The sequence below is a fragment of the Sapajus apella genome, unplaced genomic scaffold, assembly GCF_009761245.1.
Source record: "Sapajus apella isolate SASKATOON/1434 unplaced genomic scaffold, GSC_monkey_1.0 scaffold55, whole genome shotgun sequence".
NCBI classification, from domain to species: Eukaryota; Metazoa; Chordata; class Mammalia; order Primates; family Cebidae; genus Sapajus; species Sapajus apella.
In genome coordinates, this window is record NW_022436995.1 from 2,482,128 (window position 1) to 2,503,132 (window position 21,005).

General features: G+C 34.2%; 1 long non-coding RNA gene across 1 annotated transcript; it reads right to left on the minus strand.

The window, feature by feature from the left end:
• Positions 1 to 8,713: 8,713 nt before the first annotated feature.
• Positions 8,714 to 20,009, minus strand: LOC116527526. Its single transcript, XR_004258596.1, has 3 exons — positions 19,896 to 20,009; positions 9,790 to 9,792; positions 8,714 to 8,725 (listed from the first exon to the last, which is right to left on the minus strand). It is a non-coding gene; the product is annotated as an uncharacterized LOC116527526 (long non-coding RNA).
• Positions 20,010 to 21,005: the final 996 nt, after the last annotated feature.

The window sequence follows — 21,005 nt, forward strand, 5'->3', positions numbered from 1 at the left end:
CAAAAAAAAAAAAAAAAAAAAAAAAGAATGATTTATAATCGTTTGGGTATATACCCAGTAATGGGATTGCTGAGTTAAATGGTATTTCTAGTTCTGGATCCTTGAGGAATCGTCACACCGTCTTCCACAATGGTTGAACTAATTTATACTCCCATTGACAGTGTAGAAGTGTTTCTATTTCTCCACATCCTTTCCAGCATCTGTTGTTTCCTGACTTTTTAATGATTGCGATTCTAACTGGCATGAGATGGTATCTCAATGTGGTTTTAATTTGCATTTCTCTAATGACCAGTGATGATGAGCTTTTTTTCATATGTTTGTTGGCTGCATAAATGTCTTCTTTTGAGAAGTGTCTGTTCATATCCTTCACCCACTTTTTGATGGGATTGTTTTTCTTGTAAATTTGTTTAAGTTCTCTGTAGATTCTGGATATTAGCCCTTTGTCAGATAGAAAAATTGCAAAATTTTTTTCCCATTCTGTGTGTTGCCTATTCACTTGGATGATAGTGTCTTTTGCTGTGCAGGAGCTCTTTAGTTTAATTAGATCTTGTTTGTCTATTTTGGCTTTTGTTGCCGTTGCTTTTGATATTTTAGTCATGAAGACTTAGCCCATGCCTATGTCCTGAGTGGAACTGTCTAGGTTTTCTTTTAGGGTTTTTATGGTTTTAGGTCTTAACGTTTAAGTTTTCAATCCATCAATGCTCCTGAATACAGCCTTGGCTGTGGGTGTCCAGAGAACTTTTACAGAAGATTAAGAATATCAACGGTTCTTTAAAGGATGATTAGGGTTTGCAAGCTTATGTGTAAAAGCATGAAGATAGAGAAGAAAACAATCTGAAAAAGTTTGAGAGGTCTTGAGTAGGTAAGTTTGTGTGGATCTGTGGTTATTGTAGGGGAAAGTTGAAAGGTACGTATGAAAACCTGAGTTCATTTTATGGAGAACACAGAAAGTCATATTAGAATCCATAAAGTATGGGTTTATAGAACGAAGAAAGCTTTCCTGCGATAACTTTATATGAAATTGTATGAGGGTGATTGATTTGGCAGTATTCATATAATGGCTTGGAGGCCATGTAAGCCTAAAAGCAAAGAGACTGTGTAAAAATCATTTAAGCAAGATTTTCATCCATTAGTCTGTTCGGTTATTCATTGAGTAACTGTTGTATGCCAAACACTCATGGTCACCAGGACTCTATTTTTACCCAAAAGCTATAGCTAGACACCCCCAAAGAGAGGGTAAAATACAAATTTCAAATCAAAAAAGAAAACGTCTGGAAAAGCAACTTGCTTTTACTATTCCAATTGGATAATACTGTGATTTGTAGTACTAGGGTGTGTTTATGTACATGAGATTTTTTTCCAAGAGATAGATTTTAAAATATCTTTAATACTCCTCTGTAAATTAATTATATATTTTATATATTCCCAAAAGAGTGTTTTGCTGTTCACTTGACTGATGATAATTTAAAAGTCAGATAATATAATTTAAATCAAACTATTATTTTATAATGTAAGTATACTGCATTATATATGCTTTGAATTTAGATGTATTTTTCTTATAGATAAAATAGTTGTGAAACTGAAAAGATACCTTTACCATTGGGTGATTGCATTAAACTAAGTCCTTTTAACTTACATATGGGAAAACTTATTAAATTAAAATGTGAGTCTTTTCCTTATTTTAGGATATTTGGTGTAAATTTTTTTGAGCTGGAACTTCTAACAGTAATGTATGAAACCTCAGTCAATTGTATTTGACACTATAATCCTTGACAAAAAGAGGCTATAACAAACATAATTTTAAACATACTGAGAATATGTTCTAGGGATTTGAAAACAAGGTAAAAATTTCTAATTTTCTGGCATGAACAGAAGAGTGACTAAAACTGAGTAAAGAAAAATTGGCAAAATCCTGAAAGAAAGTACTCCAGAAAAGTACAGTTGCTTTAGCCATAACACTGCTGGCATAATGACCAGCATGGAGAAAATGGCTCCACCTTACATTTCTTCCCCAAATATTTTGATTCTGTGGTTAGGGAGCTCTTTTTGGGAGCACATGCCTAATTTTACATAAATGTCAATGCAAAAAAAACCAAAAGATGCTTGAAAATTATTTAGAAATCATATTTTCAGAAGTTTTATGAAGTTTTACCTACTTTTAAATATAATTCTACTCCAGAATAAAATGCTATCACATATTAGGAGAATTAAAATTTTAAATATTCCTGATAAAATTACATATAAAATTTGCCAGTCAACTCATAATGTTAAGAATTTTTTGTTTTGAGTTTTGCTAAGAGTCTCTGTGGTTATTTCTACACCTTTGCTTTAAATCCACTATAGTCAACCAATGGTTATATTGTTCTGTATGTTTTCCTAGAAAGTACAGCGTAACTCTGGGATTTAATTACCCACAAGAGATAGGTAGAATTTTTTCAAGATGAAAACCGTCTGATAAATTCTTTATATAGACCTGAACGGAATCATAGCTAGAAGATATGTTTGGGAGTTTACTCTCAAAGAGTATTTTCTTTATATAGACCTGAACAGAATCACAGCTATGAGATATGCTTGGGAGTTTACTCTCAAAGAGTATTTTCTTCACACTGCACTTTTGAAACCTACATTCTGTTTTCAAAGTACTTGTATTAGGAAATATGCTGATAATATCACATTTTCTTTTAGAGAACTTTAGGAACTTTCTAGAAAACATATGCTTATAGTTATTTACATTTAAATTATTTACTATAAAGAATACTTCAAGTAAATCATTTAATTAATATTCAGATGATTGTATTAAAACAAGTATGATTGCATTGTATCTAATGCAAAATTCTTTAGGAGCATATCGATTAATCAGAAATATTACAAAAGGTAAAAAAGAGAATGGTTAATCAAGACATAACGTTGTTCTAAAGCTCATTTAGCAAGCAATTACATTTGATTCACTGAAAACCTGTAGGCTGCGCCTTAAGTCAATTTCCAGGTGAGGCAAAGTAAATGCAACTGATGTCTTACTATGAGTTTTCAAAAACAAACTAAGTTAACTAACCCAATCAACACATTTCATAACTATAAGATACATAAATTTTTAGTGAATTAAATTACTTTTCAATAAACTTGAAAAAAGATCTTGAAGTCATACCTAGCAGTTAATTAATAAAGTTTAATTTAGTACCATCTCTTTGACAACAGAGTATATTAGAATGTAGATGTGTATTTTTTTACAGAATGGTTAGAGTTTATCAGTTTCTCAGCTGAGAATTTTGAGTAAATGTCTTCATCATATGGAATACCATAATACCTAAAATTGCCCATGTGACAAACCTCCATGTAATAGTAAATTAATAGATACTGTTCTATTTCTTCTGATCCTATTTCCTGTTTTTATAAAAAAAATAAAGAATCCTTAATATTGGTAGCTCAGAAATATTAGAGAGCCTATGTAGCAGATGAGGATAAATTTTTTTGTGAAGCAATTTAATAAATGAATCCACAGCTGAATAGCTGAAACTGTGTTTAAGAGTCTTTGATTTCTGATAGCATCTTACTTTTATTCTTTGGTTTTATTGGTTAATAAAGATTAATCAGTGTACTGCTTGGTTTACCCTGTCTTTCTGCAATGATTAAATACAGTTTTATAATGTTGAATGTACATGATTCAATGACCATATTCAGAAGCACAGGGAAATAGCATCCAGCTCTCTCTAAAGGAGTCAGGAGGCTTCTTAAATGAGTTGATAGTTGACCTAGATTTTTAAATTTCAGATTTAAAACAATACTGGGTAGGAAACACAAAATCTTATTCTAAGATTTTAAATTCTACTAACTATTTTAGGACAAGTTAAAATTGTTTATAATATGTCTGTTTTGTTAATTTTCAGTTCAGCAACTCAAATATGTCATAATTAAGCTTTTTATGAGTGAATCTTTTTGTGAGATAAATGCTTCTTTTTATTTTTATCCATCTCCCTAAGTAGTGTTTGAACCTACCATATCCACAGCACTCTAGAAAGCATCAGGACTACAAATACAAATTAGATATGCTTATCCCCTCCTCATTCATCCAGTGACAAACATATATTAAGCACCTACTATGTATATGAAAATGTGCTTGGAAAGATAATGACAAGGGAAAAATGTAACTATGCAATTGCAGCAGGTGCTATAGAGAAGAGATATATTGGACAATAAGAGAATATAAAAGATGGATCTGACCTCATCAAAGATGTCAAGAAGATGTTTTCAGAACATAGGACAACAAAAGCAAAACTACAAAGGATACCTAGTAATAGAGTTGGTGAAAGCACATGTGTTAGGAATGAGGTGGGGTATTCCAGGCAAGGGGAACATTGTGTGCAGAGGTGAAGACTTTGAGGCACAGAGCAAGTAAGATGAGAGAAGGCCAGTGTGCCTGGAGACGAATGAGCTAGACTGTTCTAAAATTATAGGCAAAAATGAAATTTTGACTCAATTTTTATAATTGATACATAATAATTATATTTATGAGGTACAGTGTGCCATTTCAATGCATTATACATAGTGTAATGGTCAAATTGGCTTCATTATCATATCTATCACGTTAAATATTGATCACTTATTTGTGGTGACAACATTCAAAATCTTCTGTTCTAGCTAGCTTGAAATATATACTACATTGGCCAGGTGTGGTGGCTCACACCTGTAATCCCAGCACTTTGGGAGGCTGAGGTGGGTGGATCACCTGAGGTCAGGAGTTCGAGACCAGCCTGACCAACATGGAGAAACCCTGGCTGTACTAAAAATACAAAATTAGCCTGGCGTGGTGGCACATGTCTGCAATCCCTACTACTCAGGAGGCTGAAGCAGGAGAACCACTTGAACCCAGGAGGCAGAGGCTGTGGTGAGCCCAGATCATGCCATTGCTCTCCAGCCTGGGCAACAAGAGCAAATGTCCATCTCAGAAAAAAAAAAAAAAAAAGCAATATACACTACCTTGTTGTTAGCCATAGTCACCCTACTGTGTAATGGAACACCAAACTTATGCTTCCTGTATTACTGTAACTTTCCACTCATTGACTAACCTCTTCTAGCCACACCCTTCACAACCACTCACCTCTCCCCAGTATCTGGTAACTACTATTCTACTCTCTATGAAATCAACTTTTTTAGATATCACACATGAGTGGGATAGTGCAGTGTTTGTCTTTCTGTGCCTGAATAATTTCACTTAACATAGTGTTCTTCAAACTTACACATGTTACACAAATGACGAGATTTATTCTGTTTTATGAATAAATAGTATTCCACTGTGTATGTGTGTGTGTGTGTGTGTGTTGCATTTTCTTTATTCATCTTTAGATGAGTACTTAGGTTGATTCCATGTCTTGGCAATTGTGAATTGCACAAGAATAAACATGGATGTACAACCCATTATTTAATTTTTTTCAAGGCAAAGGAACAGCCATTGAAATATTTTAAGCAAAGAGATGAATTAAGTAGATTTGTGCTTTAAAACAATAATCTTGGCAGCAAGATCATTCTGGAGAATTTATTAATAGGAGGCTAGGGTAGATGTGGGCACAAAAGTTAGAAGTCCAAAGGAAAGAAAATTGTCATTTCTTTTTGGACACTTGTATAGCAGGTAGACAAGTGAACATATTTGAGATATCTTCAGGAAGTAAATAGAAATTGGTGATAGATGCATATCGAGGTAATGGATGACCTTGAGGGGTCTGGTTTACTTAACTAGCAGAATCACAATGCTGTGAATTAAAATAGTAGATACTAGGAGAAGATTAGGTATAAGAAAGGATGTGGCTATATATGGAGAATGTTTGTAAGTTCACTTTTGGTGAAGTTACGTTTAATATGTATCTCAGAGGAATGTCTAGGAAGATCCTAGAGAAGAAGTTTGCTTCTTGGTTAGATATGTGTGTACAGTGTTTATAAAGGAAGTCTGAGTTAGAAATAGAAATTTGTGAGTCCTCTGCATATAGAAGATAATTGAAGCCATAAACATAGATGACATCTCCAAAGAGAGAATAGAAAGAGAAGAAAAGCAATCGGATTTGGAACTGAGTCTTAATTTGCTAAAAATTTTAATGGCTTCAAAGAGCTCTTATCCTGGAAAGAAAAAAAATGTACCCACACAAATACTCAGTATTTAAATATATTTTGTTAGTGGCCATAATTGTCTTATTTTCTTTTAAGTGGTTCAGGATAAAATATAGGACTTACGTTGCCAAAGAATTCTGGTCAGTGGAATGGAAGAAAACACACACAGATATTCAAGAACAATTACACAAGGGAGAATAGATCATTTCTATGGAAATATCATCTAATCTCAAATGAAGGGGAGTTTGGGGCCCAGTACACTGGGGATGGAGCATGAAGCCCGAGTATACACAAGGCATATGGAGGAAAGTAGATAACATGAAATGCTTCAGGACACAGACTGTTAATACAGTGCCTGCATTTGGGTTGCAGAGAGAGATCAGGAGATAGTCAAAATATGCACACAATATTTTGGAAGCACAGAGGACATAGCTTCTAACTTCCTCAAATCGAATCACAAAATCTTCGTAGATTAGGGAGGACTTTTTCAACAGGACTTTTTCATGTGAACAAGGGAGACAAGAACACATTTTTTTAATTAGAAAGTGTTTTAATTTAAATTACCTTAGAAAAGAGATGCTAAACTATTTGTCTTCCCCACTATTCATGAGATAAAATATGTGAAGGGTGAGAAAGTAATTTCAGCAAATTCCACTGCAAGTGGCAGAATGGGGAAGTAAGAGTAAGAAGAGAACTATTATAAAATAAAGGACTGACTTCATGCAAAATTTGCCCCAAAACTTTATCTGAGAGCATGGAAAGGAAGGAAGGGTTCTGATCAGAAATGAGTTGTGAAGAACACAGAAAGATTTAAAGACAGTTACATCTCATTGTAAAGAAGTAGACATTATTATTCAGAGTGAAGGAATAAATGTGTGGGGTGGCTTAGAAGGATTGAGGGGTGATTTGTGTATCATAGTTGTTTTTAAACAGCATGTGCCTATTTCTTAAACTCTGTATGTATGTGTATCTGTGTGTATGTCTTTGTGTATAGGCTTTGACCTATATGTATACTTATATTTTTTTAAATGTATTCTACGTAGTCTTATAGAAGTGTATCTATTTTTATAATATGCACTGTATTGGCTCTTAAAACGGTAGGGATGCATTGACTGATATCTATTTCTTGGCACAAATATTAGAATACATACACTTCATTGCTTTTGAAAAGATTATGTTACCAGAAGACCTAATGTCCCTGGAATAATATATGCTTCATAAACATTTTGATTATCTTTTGTAAAGTTAATGAAAATAATAAAAACCACCATTTACTGAGAAATTACTATGTTCCAACTACTGTAGTGGGAGTTTTATACCTATTATTCAGTTTAGCCTTATGAATTTGGTTTTATTATTTTATCATTCCCATTTTGTAGATGCCAAAATTTACTGGTTAAATCATTTGATCAAGATCACTGCATCCTAAATGGGAGAGCAAGGTTTTCAACTGTGGTCTGCTTGAGTGCACAGGCTTTGGCTCAAACCACTCCCTAAGTTTATCTTGATAATGATTTATTTATTTATTTGCAACTCAAACCTTAAAGGTTGATTTTTTTAAAAAACTTACCTCATCTAATTTTCACATTTCTTAAATTTAGCCTTGCGTAATAGAATAGCCCAAGAACAACTTGGCTTCACAGGAGTCAGTCTTAAGAGACTTTATGCAATACCTTCCCTTTGTTTCTCTCTGTCTCTCTCTCTCTCTCTCTCTCTCTCTCTCTCTCAAAAAGACAGACATAAACAAATTCAAAGAAGAATACAGTGCAGGATTTTATAAAAATTTTCTTTAAATGACAAAACTCTACCAAAATGTCTTTATACCTTGGTAGCTTCTGCAGGCATTTTTTTTTTTTGTATGTGTTCTCACCTTATATTTTCCTTCTAAAACCTTGTTTCTAAACTTACTCTCTCTTCTCCTTCCTAGTATGGCTATGAGAGTATGTTCTTTTTTCCTCACACAACCACAGCTTTCTGGAAGGTTCTAGCTTTTCCTATTTTTCTACTCTTCAATTTGCTGTTTATCAACCAAAACGCCTAACCAAAAAACTGATTTTCTTCAATATCCAATCTGCCATGGGGCAAAGGACATTAACTTGTTTTCTTTCATTGAAATTTTGAGACACCATTTACATGATAGCAATAAAACTCTATGAACATTTTTGGATGTTTATAAATGTAGTACTTTCTTCTTGAAATAACTAGGAATATCGAGTTATACCCTAAATTTGAAGACTGAACTGTATTTATAATTTAAGTCCTAAATTATGAATTCCAGATTTGAAAAGTACTGAGCCAAATAACTAGTACTTCTTTTGTTAAAAAAAAAAATCAATCTTGAACTTGGCTATCTTTTAGAAATTCTTATCAGTTATTTCTTTATGCTAAGAAACATAGCTTTGCAGCTCTACCATCTTATCACACTATCTTCACCACATTATTTTTAGGAAACTATGTTGAATATCTGTCTGTGATGACTCATTATAAAAATTCAGATAAATACTTATAGTAAGTAAATATAAAATGCACCTATCTTCCTGTATTTCAAACAGAGGCCTATAGAAAGGGCCAGAAGAAAATAGAGAAGGCCTAACATATAATTATGAATTTAATTATTTATGTGAGAAACCTTGGAAGAAGTTGAAGTTTTAAAGTTATATACTCAACAGATACCAGTTGGTAATTAGTACCACCAATTACATGTATCAAACTGATAAGCATAAAAGAGCAAAAATAAAAATTAACTGAGCATAAGACATTTAAAGAAGCTCTTAAATCTTTTTTCTCGCTTGAAACTGAATGAAATAATGAAAACATTTTGAGGCTATTCCGAACAGAACTACAGAGCTAAATGTGCTATAGAAATTGGAGAATTTTTGCACAGATGGTCTGCCACAGAACTTGCCAAATTCAGCCAACCCACAGGAGATCTGGGAAAGGCTTTTCTGCCAACAGGCAAATATAGTGCCTTTCAAATTTGGATGGTCAATACCAAAATCTGGGAATGTCATACTGTGATATTGCTTACCACTGATGAGAATCATAAATAACCAGAACACTATACAGTTAGGAAAAGAACTATTTGTGATCCATATCACCAGACTGAAAATTGAGCCATATATATCTCCCTTGTAGCCATTTTTGCTCCCTTCCCATCTCTTCTCAGCACTAAAGCTAGAGTGATTTGTTCAAAATGCAAATTTCATCTTGTCTCAGCCCCAAATAAAACTGATCCATGGCTTCCCTTTGTTCTTGAGATATAACCCCAAATAGATGACATGCTTCAGGCCTGCCTGATAGGACCCCACCTCTCCTTAGTTTGAATATGGAGTAAACTGTCTTTGACCCAGACCTATCAACCATGAGGTTCTAGCCCATCGACGTTTGTTCTTACCTATACAGGAAAACAGACCATTATTTATATTACCACATCATTCACCAATTTACCTTGGGACTTACTAAGTTAGCTTGGGTTGTGTTAAATCATTTTTTAAGGAAATCCTTATCTGGCCAATTCCCACCCCAACCCTCATCTTCATAAGCCCAAGTTGGCCTGTTTATAGAATGTCATAGCATCTTATATTTTCCTTTAAATAAAATAGGATAGTTTTGCAAAGTATTTGAAGTATAAGACATGTTAATATTTGTAGAATAGTGAATGTATTAGTCCATTCCCATGCAACTATAAAGGACTGCCTGAGACTGACTGGGTAATCTATAAAGGAAACAGGTTTAATTGACTCACAGCTCTGCATGGCTGGGGAGGCCTCAGGAAACTTAGAATCATGGTGGGAAGGGAAGCAAACACATTCTTCATATGACAGCAAAAGGAAAAGTGCCAAGAAAAAGGGGAAAAATGCCTTATAAAATCATCCGATCCTGTGAGAATTCACTATCATGAGAACAGCAGCATGGGGGTAGCTTCCTCTATGATTAAATTACCTCCCACTTCCATGATTCAAATCCCTCCCATGACACATGGGGATTATGGGAACTAAAATTTAAGATGAGATTTGGGTGAGGACACAGCCAAACCGTATCAGTGAATTAATAAACTATTTTTAAACTCAAGTTGGAAAATAATAAAGGAAGCATTGATATTATATTCATAAATATGTTTATGGTATATATTTCAATCCCAAAAAAAGTGAAAATGTAGAGATTGTATTTACACACATTTTTTCTGCAGTATTTTAAAAAATAAATAAAATACTACTGTACTGGTTCATTGCTCAAAATGTAATATCCTAGTGGCGATAGTTGCATAAAGCTCTGAACATCCTAAGAACCTTTGAATTGTATACTTTAAAAGGGTGAACTTTATAATATGTGAAATATATTGCAATAGAACTGTTATTAAAAATGCAATGTCCTCAAGAAACAGAGCTTAAAGAGAAAGCTATTCAGCACTAACTTGCAATAGTTTATTCTCAATATTTTTGATGCTATCAAATATTTTAAAAATCCAGAGTTAGGCAAGGAGAGACTTTCTTTTAAAAATTACTGCAATAGCGGGAAGAGACTATTGCCATGAGGGGAACACTCTATCCAAAAGATCTGTAAGTGTTTCAGACTTCAGGTAGAAGAGGCTATTCTTTTACGGGGAAAAAGAAACAAGGCTGGAAGTATTCAGGTATTGGTGATTGAGATGAATAAGTGGCATGATGGGATGGTGCAGAGAAAAAAAAATGTCGTCTTTGGCAGTAGCTAATTCCCCAAAAGGGCCCTTAATAGGAGGTTGTTAGGCACTCCAATGCTTGCTTAAACTCAAGGACAGGCCAAATTTTAGGGACTTAGGGAGGTAGGGAAGCCAGACTAAAGTTTGGTCTCTTCAAATTAGTAAGAATTTGTCCATATTGGTCAGTGGGGACAAGCAGTTTGTAGATGAGACAGATAATGAGAACTTGGAGAGTCTGTATCTGGCCTTGCTGTAGGTAAATAAGGGGGCATGCTTGAGTTTTTGTTTGTTTTTTATTTTGCTTTAAGTCTTGGAGTACATGTGCATATCTTACAGGATTGTAACATAGGTATACACCTGCCATGGTGGTTTGCTGCCTCCATGCCCACATCACCCCTAATATTAGGTATTTCTCCTAGTGTTATCCCTCCCCAACCTCCCCACACCCTGCTATCCCTCCCCTAGGCCCCAACTCCACAAAAGACCACAGTGTGTGATGTTCCCCTCCCTGTGTCCATGTGTTCTCATTGTTCAACACTCACTTATGAATGAGAATATGTGGCGTTTGGTTTTCTGCTCTTGTGTCAGTTTGGTGAGAATGATGGTTTCCAGTTTCATCCATGTCTGTGCAAAGGACATGAACTCATCCATTTTTATGGCTGCATAGTATTCAGTGGTGTTCATGTGCCACATTTTCTTTATCCAGTCAATCATTGATGGGCATTTGGGTTGATTCCAAGTCCTTGCTATTGTAAACAGTACCACAGTTAACATACGTGTGCATGTGTCTTTATAATAGATAGATTTATAATCCTTTGGGTATATACCAGTAATGAGATTCCTGGGTCAAATGGTATTTCTAGTTCTAGGTCCTTGAGGAATCGCCACGCTGTCTTCCACAATGGTTGCACTTATTTACACTCCCACCAACAGTGTAAAGGTGTCCCTATTTCTCCACATGCTCTCCAGCATCTGTCGTCTTCAGATTTTTTAATGAGCACCATCCTAACTGGCATGAGATGGTATCTCAATGTAGTTTTGATTTGCATTTCTCTAATGACCAGTGATGATGAGCATTTTTCATGTTTGTGGGCCACATAAATGTCTTTTTTGAAAAGTGTTTGTTCATATCTTTCACCCACATTTTGATGGTTTTTTTTTTTTTTTCTTGTATATTGGTTTTAGTTCTTTTTAGATTCTGGATATTAGCCCTTTGTCAGATGGGTAGCTTGCAAAATTTTTCTCCCATCCTGTTGGTTGCCAGTTCAATCTAATGATTGTTTCTTTTGCTGTGCAGAAGCTCTGGAGTTTAATTAGATTCCATTTGTCTATTTTGGCTTTTGTTGCCAATGCTTTTGGTGTTTCAGTCATGAAGTCCTTGCCTATGCCTATGTCCTGAATGATATAGCCTAGGTTTTTTTCTAGGATTTTTATGGTGTTAGAGCTTATGTTTAAATATTTAATCCATCCGTAGTTAATTTTTGTATAAGGTATAAGGAAGGGGTCCAGTTTCAGCTTTCTGCACATAGCTAGCCAGTTTTCCCAACACCATTTATTAAACAGGGAATCCTTTCCCCATTGCTTGTTTTTGTCAGGCTTGTTGAAGATCAGATGGTTGTAGATGTGTGGCATTACTTCCAAGGCCTCTGTTCTGTTCCATTGGTCTATATCTCTGTTTTGGTACCAGTACCAAGCTGTTTTGATTACTGTAGCCTTGTAGTATAGTTTGAAGTCAGGTAGCAGGATGCCTCCAGCTTTATTCTTTTTGCTTAGGATTGTCTTGGCTATGTGGGCACTTTTTTGGTTCCATATGAAGTTTAAGGTGAATTTTTCCAGTTCTATGAAGAAAGTCAATGGTAGTTTGATGGGGATGGCATTGAATCTATAAATTACTTTGGGCAGTATGGCCATGTTCACGATATTCATTCTTCATAACCATGAGCATGGAATGTTTTTCCAACTGTTTGTGTCCTCTCTTATTTCCTCGAGCAATGGTTTGTAGTTCTTAAGTTTCCATAGCCAAATCGATCAAGCAGAAGAAAGTATATCAGAGATTGAAGACCAACTCAATGATATAAAATGAGAAGGAAAGATTAGAGAAAAAAGAGTAAAGATAGATGAACAAAGCCTCCAAGCAATATGGGATTATGTGAAAAGACCTAATCTACATTTGATCCATGTACCTGAATGTGATGAGGAGAATAAATCCAAGCTGGAAAACACTCTTCAGGATGTTACCAAGAGAACTTCTCCAGCCTAGCAAGACAGGCCAACATTCAAATCCAGGCAATACAGATAACACCGCAAAGATATTCCTCAATAAGAACCACCCCAAAGCACATAATTGTCAGATTCACTAGGGTTAAAATGAAGGAAAAAAATGCTAAGGGCAGCCATAGAAAAAGGTCAGGTTGCCCACAGAGGGAAGCCCATCAGACTGGCAGTGGATCTCTCAGCAGAAACCCTACAACAGGAGAGATTGGGGCCAATAGTTAACATCCTTAAAGAAAAGAACTTTCAGCTTGAGTTTTTTTTTTTTCTAACTCACCTGGGAAAGGTTGATTGTTTGTAGAAAACTGATTTCTGGATCACAAAAATTTGGGGAATATATTAACTGTAGCTGTTTTCTAGGAGGATATGCCTCAGGTGAAGTTCAAAGTTTTCGTTACTCTCTAATGAAAAGAATTCTTTCAAAAGATGTTTTTGGTTACATTCATGAATACAGTGGTCAGTGCAGACTGTCAAGTGGAACATAACTCAGGTAACATTAAACCAGTGAATTTTCTGTGTCCCATACATAATGAAATGTGGATATCTGCAGGCCAAAGAGGAGGTTCAGGTTTGTAGCACAAATATTTTCTGTATTTGGAAATTTGTCACCTTATTGTAAAATATGCCCAAATTTATTATTGCTTTGGGAAGTATTACTGTGGGTACCCTGATAGAAGTGGTTAGAACATAGTTTTGGCAACAATTGTAGGCAGTATTAAATATTTTATGAGAAATACATTAGTATAAATCACCATTTTAAAAAGTGATACATGAATCACCACCCAAAGAATTGGACTTCAGTGCAAGAAATACTGATTTATCTTCACAGTCGATACTGTGTATGTAAATGCCATTTCTCAGAAGCATAAAACTCTGATATAATATATTGGTTAGTGTAAGCAGTATAATATATATTTTTCAGGCTGTGCTAGTTTCATTAATCATATATTTTACGAATTTTAAGCTTATTTTTTATGAGGCATTGCATTACATGTGGCATTGATATGCATGTGTAATTTATTACTTGGCAAGTGAATTATCCTAGACTATTTTATGTGCTTGATATATTGATTTTCAGTTGTGATAGATCATTTTAAGATTGCATGACTTTACTCTTGGTGATTTATTCCACAGAATCTCATAGAGTGTGGGGCAAGCTGATGCAGCCCTTTGAACACTTTCTATCAGCTATAAATAGAGTTGTTACGTGGAATTCTTAACCCCAGTAGAGAAACATATTTAGCAAGTTGAAAGAAATAACTTTCATCCAAGATCTAATTAGTTGCTGAAATAAGTGCCCATAAAAAAGTAGTTTCAATGTGTCTTTTTCTTGTATTATTAATCTTGTAAACCCCCTTTTCCAATAAGTAATGAGATGTACTATCAAAGAATGATAAAGATGTCATTAGGTTGCTTAAAAGATCTGTCTTCTATGATTGCTGATTGTCTTTTAATCTTTATCAGCTCAAACACATACATATGCATTGACTTGAATTATCATTACCACTTTTCCTTATAGAAAACTTACTTTAAACAGAGATCCATGGAGAAAAAAGTTATGCAGTGCCAAAACACCAAATGCATGATGGACACTTGTGAAGTTATTGCATAAAAGAACCAGATAAGTGAAAAGGAGTATTTTTAGAATTTTAGGAGTACTTTTGGAATACTTATTAGAATTTCTAATAAATAGTGTCAAGGTCACTCAAAAAATAGGCGTCATTTTGTCATTGGTCACAAGGTACTCAAATCACATGAGCATTTGAAGTGATATCTGTGAATATAGAAGGGTTATTGTCATATACTAAGCAATTGAAAAATATTTTTGACAACATTAAGGAAAGAATGATGGAGTGAGTGGAAGTGGATTTGAAACTACGTGTTCACTATAATGTAGTACTCACAAATTAGGCTTTAGAGTCAGATAGTTCTTTGGCATTTCTGAACTGTCTGACCCTAGACAAATTGCCTGACTTTCTAAGCCTCAGTGTTGTCATCTGAAGATGCAGATATAGATAGTAAAGAGATTCTGTGAGGCTTAAATGAAATAAGTAAATCACCTATCACACTTGCCTGGTAAATGACATGATCACAATAAACATCAGCAGTTGTTTATATTTTTATTTTTTATGTTTATCACTTAATAAGTCTTTCTTCATGCATCTAACTTTGTTCACAAATATGTCGATTGACTTAATAAATGACAACTATAAATAATAAAGGTGCGATTCTTTTTTGTTTAAATAGAATGGCTTGTACTAAAATGAAACAAAAGATTTCAGTTTTAATAGGGTACCTTTACCATAGTTTACAACACATTTGAATGTGAAAAATACTAATTTTACTAGATGAGAAATATGATTTCTTTTGTGCTGTGTATTTAGAAGGAATGTATTTAAAGACAAGGATCAAAAGGAAAGTGGGAAAACAACAAACTACACATTTTGAGAAGGGGGATGACCTTCGGTATGGCCAAAGTTGTAGAAAAACAGAATTTGACTCTCATATATTATAATTCTATAATTGAAGTAATGGTTATTTTTTAAAAAGAGGAGTTGTAAATTTACAAGTAGCCGAAACCCACCTACAAAGAATTGCATTAAAAATAAGGCAATTATTGAATCATTGGAACTCACAGCTGTTGTTGCAAAAGCTGCCACTAGATGTCATCCACTTCTTATGCTGTCTCCTAACAAAAAGTCTATTGATTTTATTAAGAAATATTATGTCTTTCAAAATTCTAGGCTCTTGATGGACATAGGTAATAAAGTATTGAGGTACATTAGGATGTCATAAAAATACCTACCACTAAGATTGTATCTATATATGGAACTAAGAAACTATTTTGATCAAACTGACATGTGATTTAGTCATACTTAAATTTAATTAATTTGATAAGTCTGTTTCATGGCTTTGACAAAACTTTCCAGGCTTTTTAACTAATTTTGCTGCTAAATACAGATTTAAAACACAGATATAGTCCTTGTTGTTCCATGTATTTATTCAACTTGGCTTTTTATAAGTATTTTTGTGTTAGTGTCATGGAAAGTCAATGCCTATTGGGTCTGTACTGTGACTTTATCAGAGGCTATTTTAGAAGCAGGGCTATTTTGGACTTTACTTAAGAATATTATTACTGAAATAAGAAGGAATAAAAAACACCTAAAAGATGTTCACAAACCAGAGAAAAAATACTAGCTTGTTTCCAATGGGATATCTCAAGTTTTATTTTGAAGTTGGTATATATTTCTTCACCAGTAACATTTGGAGAAAATTAGCTAAAAGTACACTGGTTTGAAAGCTAGAAAACTTGTGTTACTTACATAATTTAGATGTCACTTCTATCTTCCTAGTTATGCCATAAATTGCTTGGCCATTTATCCATCCTGAATTTGAATATTCCAATCTGTAACTGGTTTACATAATGTATTTAAAAGTTTCATAAATTTTACATTATTATGGATTTAGAAAGTTCTGTCCCTTCCTGTAATTTTCATGTAAACAGTCCTGGAATCTCTCCAGGGATAATTGGAGGTAGGGGATTAGGGTGTGTGAAAAAGTGAAGGACAAGGGACAGACTAATATTTCTCCCAACTACGTTTTCCCCTAGACCTTCTCTTTTGGAATTAGTTTCATTTGTGGAACTTTTTTGCCCTGTGCTAAAAGCCAAATTTCTTTATTTTATAAATACTACCATTAGGTTACATCTGTCACAGAATTTTCCTGAGGTAGTGTTTATATCGAAGCATCTCAAACTTAAAATTGAATATTAAACTTCCTTATTGTCTGTTGGGTACCCCATCACTGGCAATTTCTCCCTGACAACATTTACCACAGGAGCCCTGCAGATTCCTGTTTCTCAGCTCATCAGGTTCTGCTCTCTCCCCCTCACTTCTCTGCTCCTATCTCAGACCTCCAACCTTCATTCTTATTCTTTTAGGAGCATTATATATTTCTCGCTGTTAGGTAGAGTCAGTTAGCTATCTTTAGATTCTCTGTCTCGTTCCATGTCAGGTTCTTGAGATAAACAGTTCTCACTTAATGTGCCCTATCAAGATACTTTATAAATAAAGATGGTTCTAACTCTGACTGCAATTCCTGATGACAGCTTAAAAATTACATTCCATTCTTTTTTAAATTCACATAGTGTATGCTATGGTACTTACTGCACTAAAGCAATAAAACCTGTAGACCCAATGTCTACAAGTCTTACGGTATGAAAAATAAAGCTGTCACATTTTCATATTATGGATACTCTTTTCTAATGTTTTAAACTCAAGTTCACAGAATTAAATTATTCTCTTTCATGAAATGCTGTTGTATTGATTTGTGTAAGTACTCTTTTTGCATTCTTTTATTATTTTTACTTTTTTCCCTATCCTTATATTCATACCTTTTCTACTCTTATGGATTTAATGAATATCAGATATATATACGTGTAAGTACAGAACTGAAACTATATATTGCTATTCCATGCTAGTGTTTAAAATAAGTATAAATGTCTGTATCCTATAAATCTCATTTTCTTTCTGTTTTTAAATATCTGTTTATTTTGAGATGTATCCTGGTTGCCATATGTAGATCCAGCACCAAGAGGTATATCATTTTATAGCATCATTTTTTTTCTGCGTCTATATATAACTATAGTCAAACAGGGCCCATTTCTTATCTTTGTGAATAACTGTATTTAAGTAATACATAGAGGTTTACATGAAAAGTCCTTGATCAATGGCAATAGTTACGTGAGACTAATCTGAACATAATACATCTAGACTTTAATTCTAACATCTGTGATTATATATCTAAAGACTCTGTCTTCTGTTCCTTTTGGGACTGAAATTGTAAATTCTACACTGAATAATATAAAAAGATACAAAATTGTCTGAGAAATGCAATATGCTCTAGATTAGTGATTTCCAGATTTGGATGTATATCTGACATATCTGGAGAGCTTATAAAAAATACTGAGTTTCCACCACCCTATCTTTACTGATCAGAATCACTGAGAATGGACCTCTGGATTGTGTGTTTGTGTGTGTGTGTGTGTGTGTGTGTGTGTGTGTATGTGTGTGTACACATATAGACATAGCTGGACGTTCTCAGGCAATTCTGACAATTCTAAAGTAGCTAGTTCTGAATACCACTGCTTAGAATACATGGTATTTCTGAAGTTGGTCAGAAATGGATAGCCAGGTCTTCCATAACTGTTCTGTCATAGAAAGGGACTAAATTCAGTGGTATTCATGTTGTCATCTGTGGCCTTGAGACTGAAAACACTATTTATGGGGTAAGCGTTTAAAGTAGAAAAAGAGTAATAGTGATAGTTACTACATAACTTCTCAGATTAATATTAGCTAAAATTTAAAAACTTGAATAACCTCTTGAATTTATTATTGTTCTAATAATTTTTAGGTCTGAGTCTTTTGATGTCTCTCTACATCAGGTATTGATAAGTAAAAACATTTTTCAATATTAGATCAGTTAGCTTAGTGGTATTTCATTTCATATCACTTACATTAATGTGTTAGATTTCTAATTCTTTAGCTACTTATTGTAAATTTGTTGTATACATGTAGATATGTATCAGTAAAAGTAAGTGCTATAAGGATGTGGTTAAAATTTCCTGTATCAGAGTTTATGTGCTAGTCTGAAGATCATAAATATGCTCAAAATTTTTCTCAACACTTGTTCACTAACAGGATGAAGTGTTTGGTCAATTCAGGTAAGTCCAAAGCAAACTCTTGAGTAGATATGTACTTACTGATTATAAAAAAGAAAATTGGTGACAGATTTACAAATCACTGTGGTTAAACATGCTGGCCTCAGCTATTTGGAAGGGAATGATTACTAGACATTTTACTTGCTGCTTAGAATTGCACCACAACCATTTTTAGAGCCAAATTTGATAAGGCCCTATGAATGTATAAATTCTAATCTAGCCAGAACTGATTATTATGGATTCATGCCAGACTTTTTTTCTTTAACCAGTAGCTGGAAGATTTCTAAAAAGAGGAGCAGAAAAAATATTTTCTAAACATAAGTTGTTGAGATATTGCATACATATTGTTTCACTGCATGCATACCATTCATTATCAAATGGTACTTTACATCCTTTGAAGAAAATACCCTTATTAAATGGTGACAGAAGTGATTGCGGAAGGTATTACATTGAAGTTACATTTCATAAAGATGTTGTGGTACTTTTATTTTTTTTCTTTTCTGTTAAGCTGTCAGCTTAAGATTGCTAAAAGAGGAAAAGTACGCGAAAGGAAAAAATGCACCATGTTTTTCTTCAGATGGAAAAAAGTAGAAATGAAAGATTAACAAGCAGAATATGATTATACATGTTCTACAACTAACTAAGGAACTCCAGGTAGCCAGAAGATTCAGGGCACCAAAATGCTACTTACTTTTTGGTATTTGGGGCAGCCTATGTATCTTCTTAGGGGGAAAAAATAGATAATGTTATCCTGGTTTTATGATCCTTATTTAGCCTAAGCTCAGTGTCATTTTACTTGAGTCTAAGAATTGTGAATCATCTCAGAATGGCTCCAAGCTTAGACAGGTAGAAAAACAGAAATCTAGTTTATTACTCCATTTTCATGTTGCTGATAAAGACATAGCTGAGACTGGATGTTTTCCAGAAGAAACAGGTTTAATGAGACCCTTACAGTCGAACATGGCTGGGGAGGCCTCCCAATCATGGTGGAAGGCAAGGAGGAACAAATTACATCTTACATGGATGGTAGCTGGCAAAAAGAGAGTTTGTGCAGAGAAACTCTCATTTTTAAAACCATTAGATCTCGTAAGACTCATTCACTATCAAGAGAACAGTGCAGGAAAGACCCACCCCCATAATTCAATCACTTCCCACCGGGTTCCTCTCACAACATGAGGAAATAGTGGGAGTTACAATTCAAGATGAGATTTGGGTGGGGACACAGTCAAACCATATCACCTAGAAAAAAACTACTTGTAAAGGCTAGCTGATTTTGGCTCATTTAAGTATTAGGAATGACTAAAATAGTATATTAAATCACGGAAACTGAAAAATTTTAGGCATTGATAATTAAGTAAAATTCTGAATGCATAAACTTTTAAGCAAGTCCCATTCATCGATTTTTACTTATAATGATTTTTTGTCACATGGGAGAGAGATATTAAAAGGGTAAGAAAAAAATCGAGGCATGTAATTTTCTACGTAGAAATTTTTCTTAAAAGCATGTCATTTGGTTCAGGCGTGGTACCTCACTCCTGTAATCCTGGCACTTCGGGAGGCCAAGGCAGACAAATCACCTGAGGTCAGGAGTTCAAGACCAGCCTGGCCAACATGGTGAAGCTCCATTCCTACTAAAAATACAAAACTTAGCCAGGCGTTGTGGCAGGTGCCTGTAATCCCAGCTACTCCAGAGACTGAGGCAGGAGAATCGCTTGAACCTGGTAGGCAGAGGTTGCAGCGAGCTGAGATCATGCCATTGCACTCCAGCCTGGGGGACAAGAACAAGACTTTGTATCAAAAAAGCAAAAACAAAACCAAAAAATATGCCATTTGTGTAGCCTATAACCTTCTGTATTTTATTCCTGGTACTGAAGATTCATAGTGTACTATGTGTTGGTAATTTATAAAGTAACTGTCAAGAAAGACTAACATGTTAACAGTAATAATAACTGTAGCACCAACAAAGTTAATATTTTAAAAAGCATTTTACCTTTTTTAAATGAGAGAAAGGGGATATATTCAAAGATAATTGTTAAAAATATAAACATCATAAATTGCATTAATACCTACTGCTGATTAGCCGGTCGAAAGACAAAACAATTATATAATCATAACGTGTATTGACATCTGTGGATTAAATGTTAGCATATGTGTGATGTTACCTGTGTAAGAGGAATACATGCCAATACCTAGAATTGGACAAAAAGTGTCAGACAATACCCGTAGAAAATGCCAGAAAAT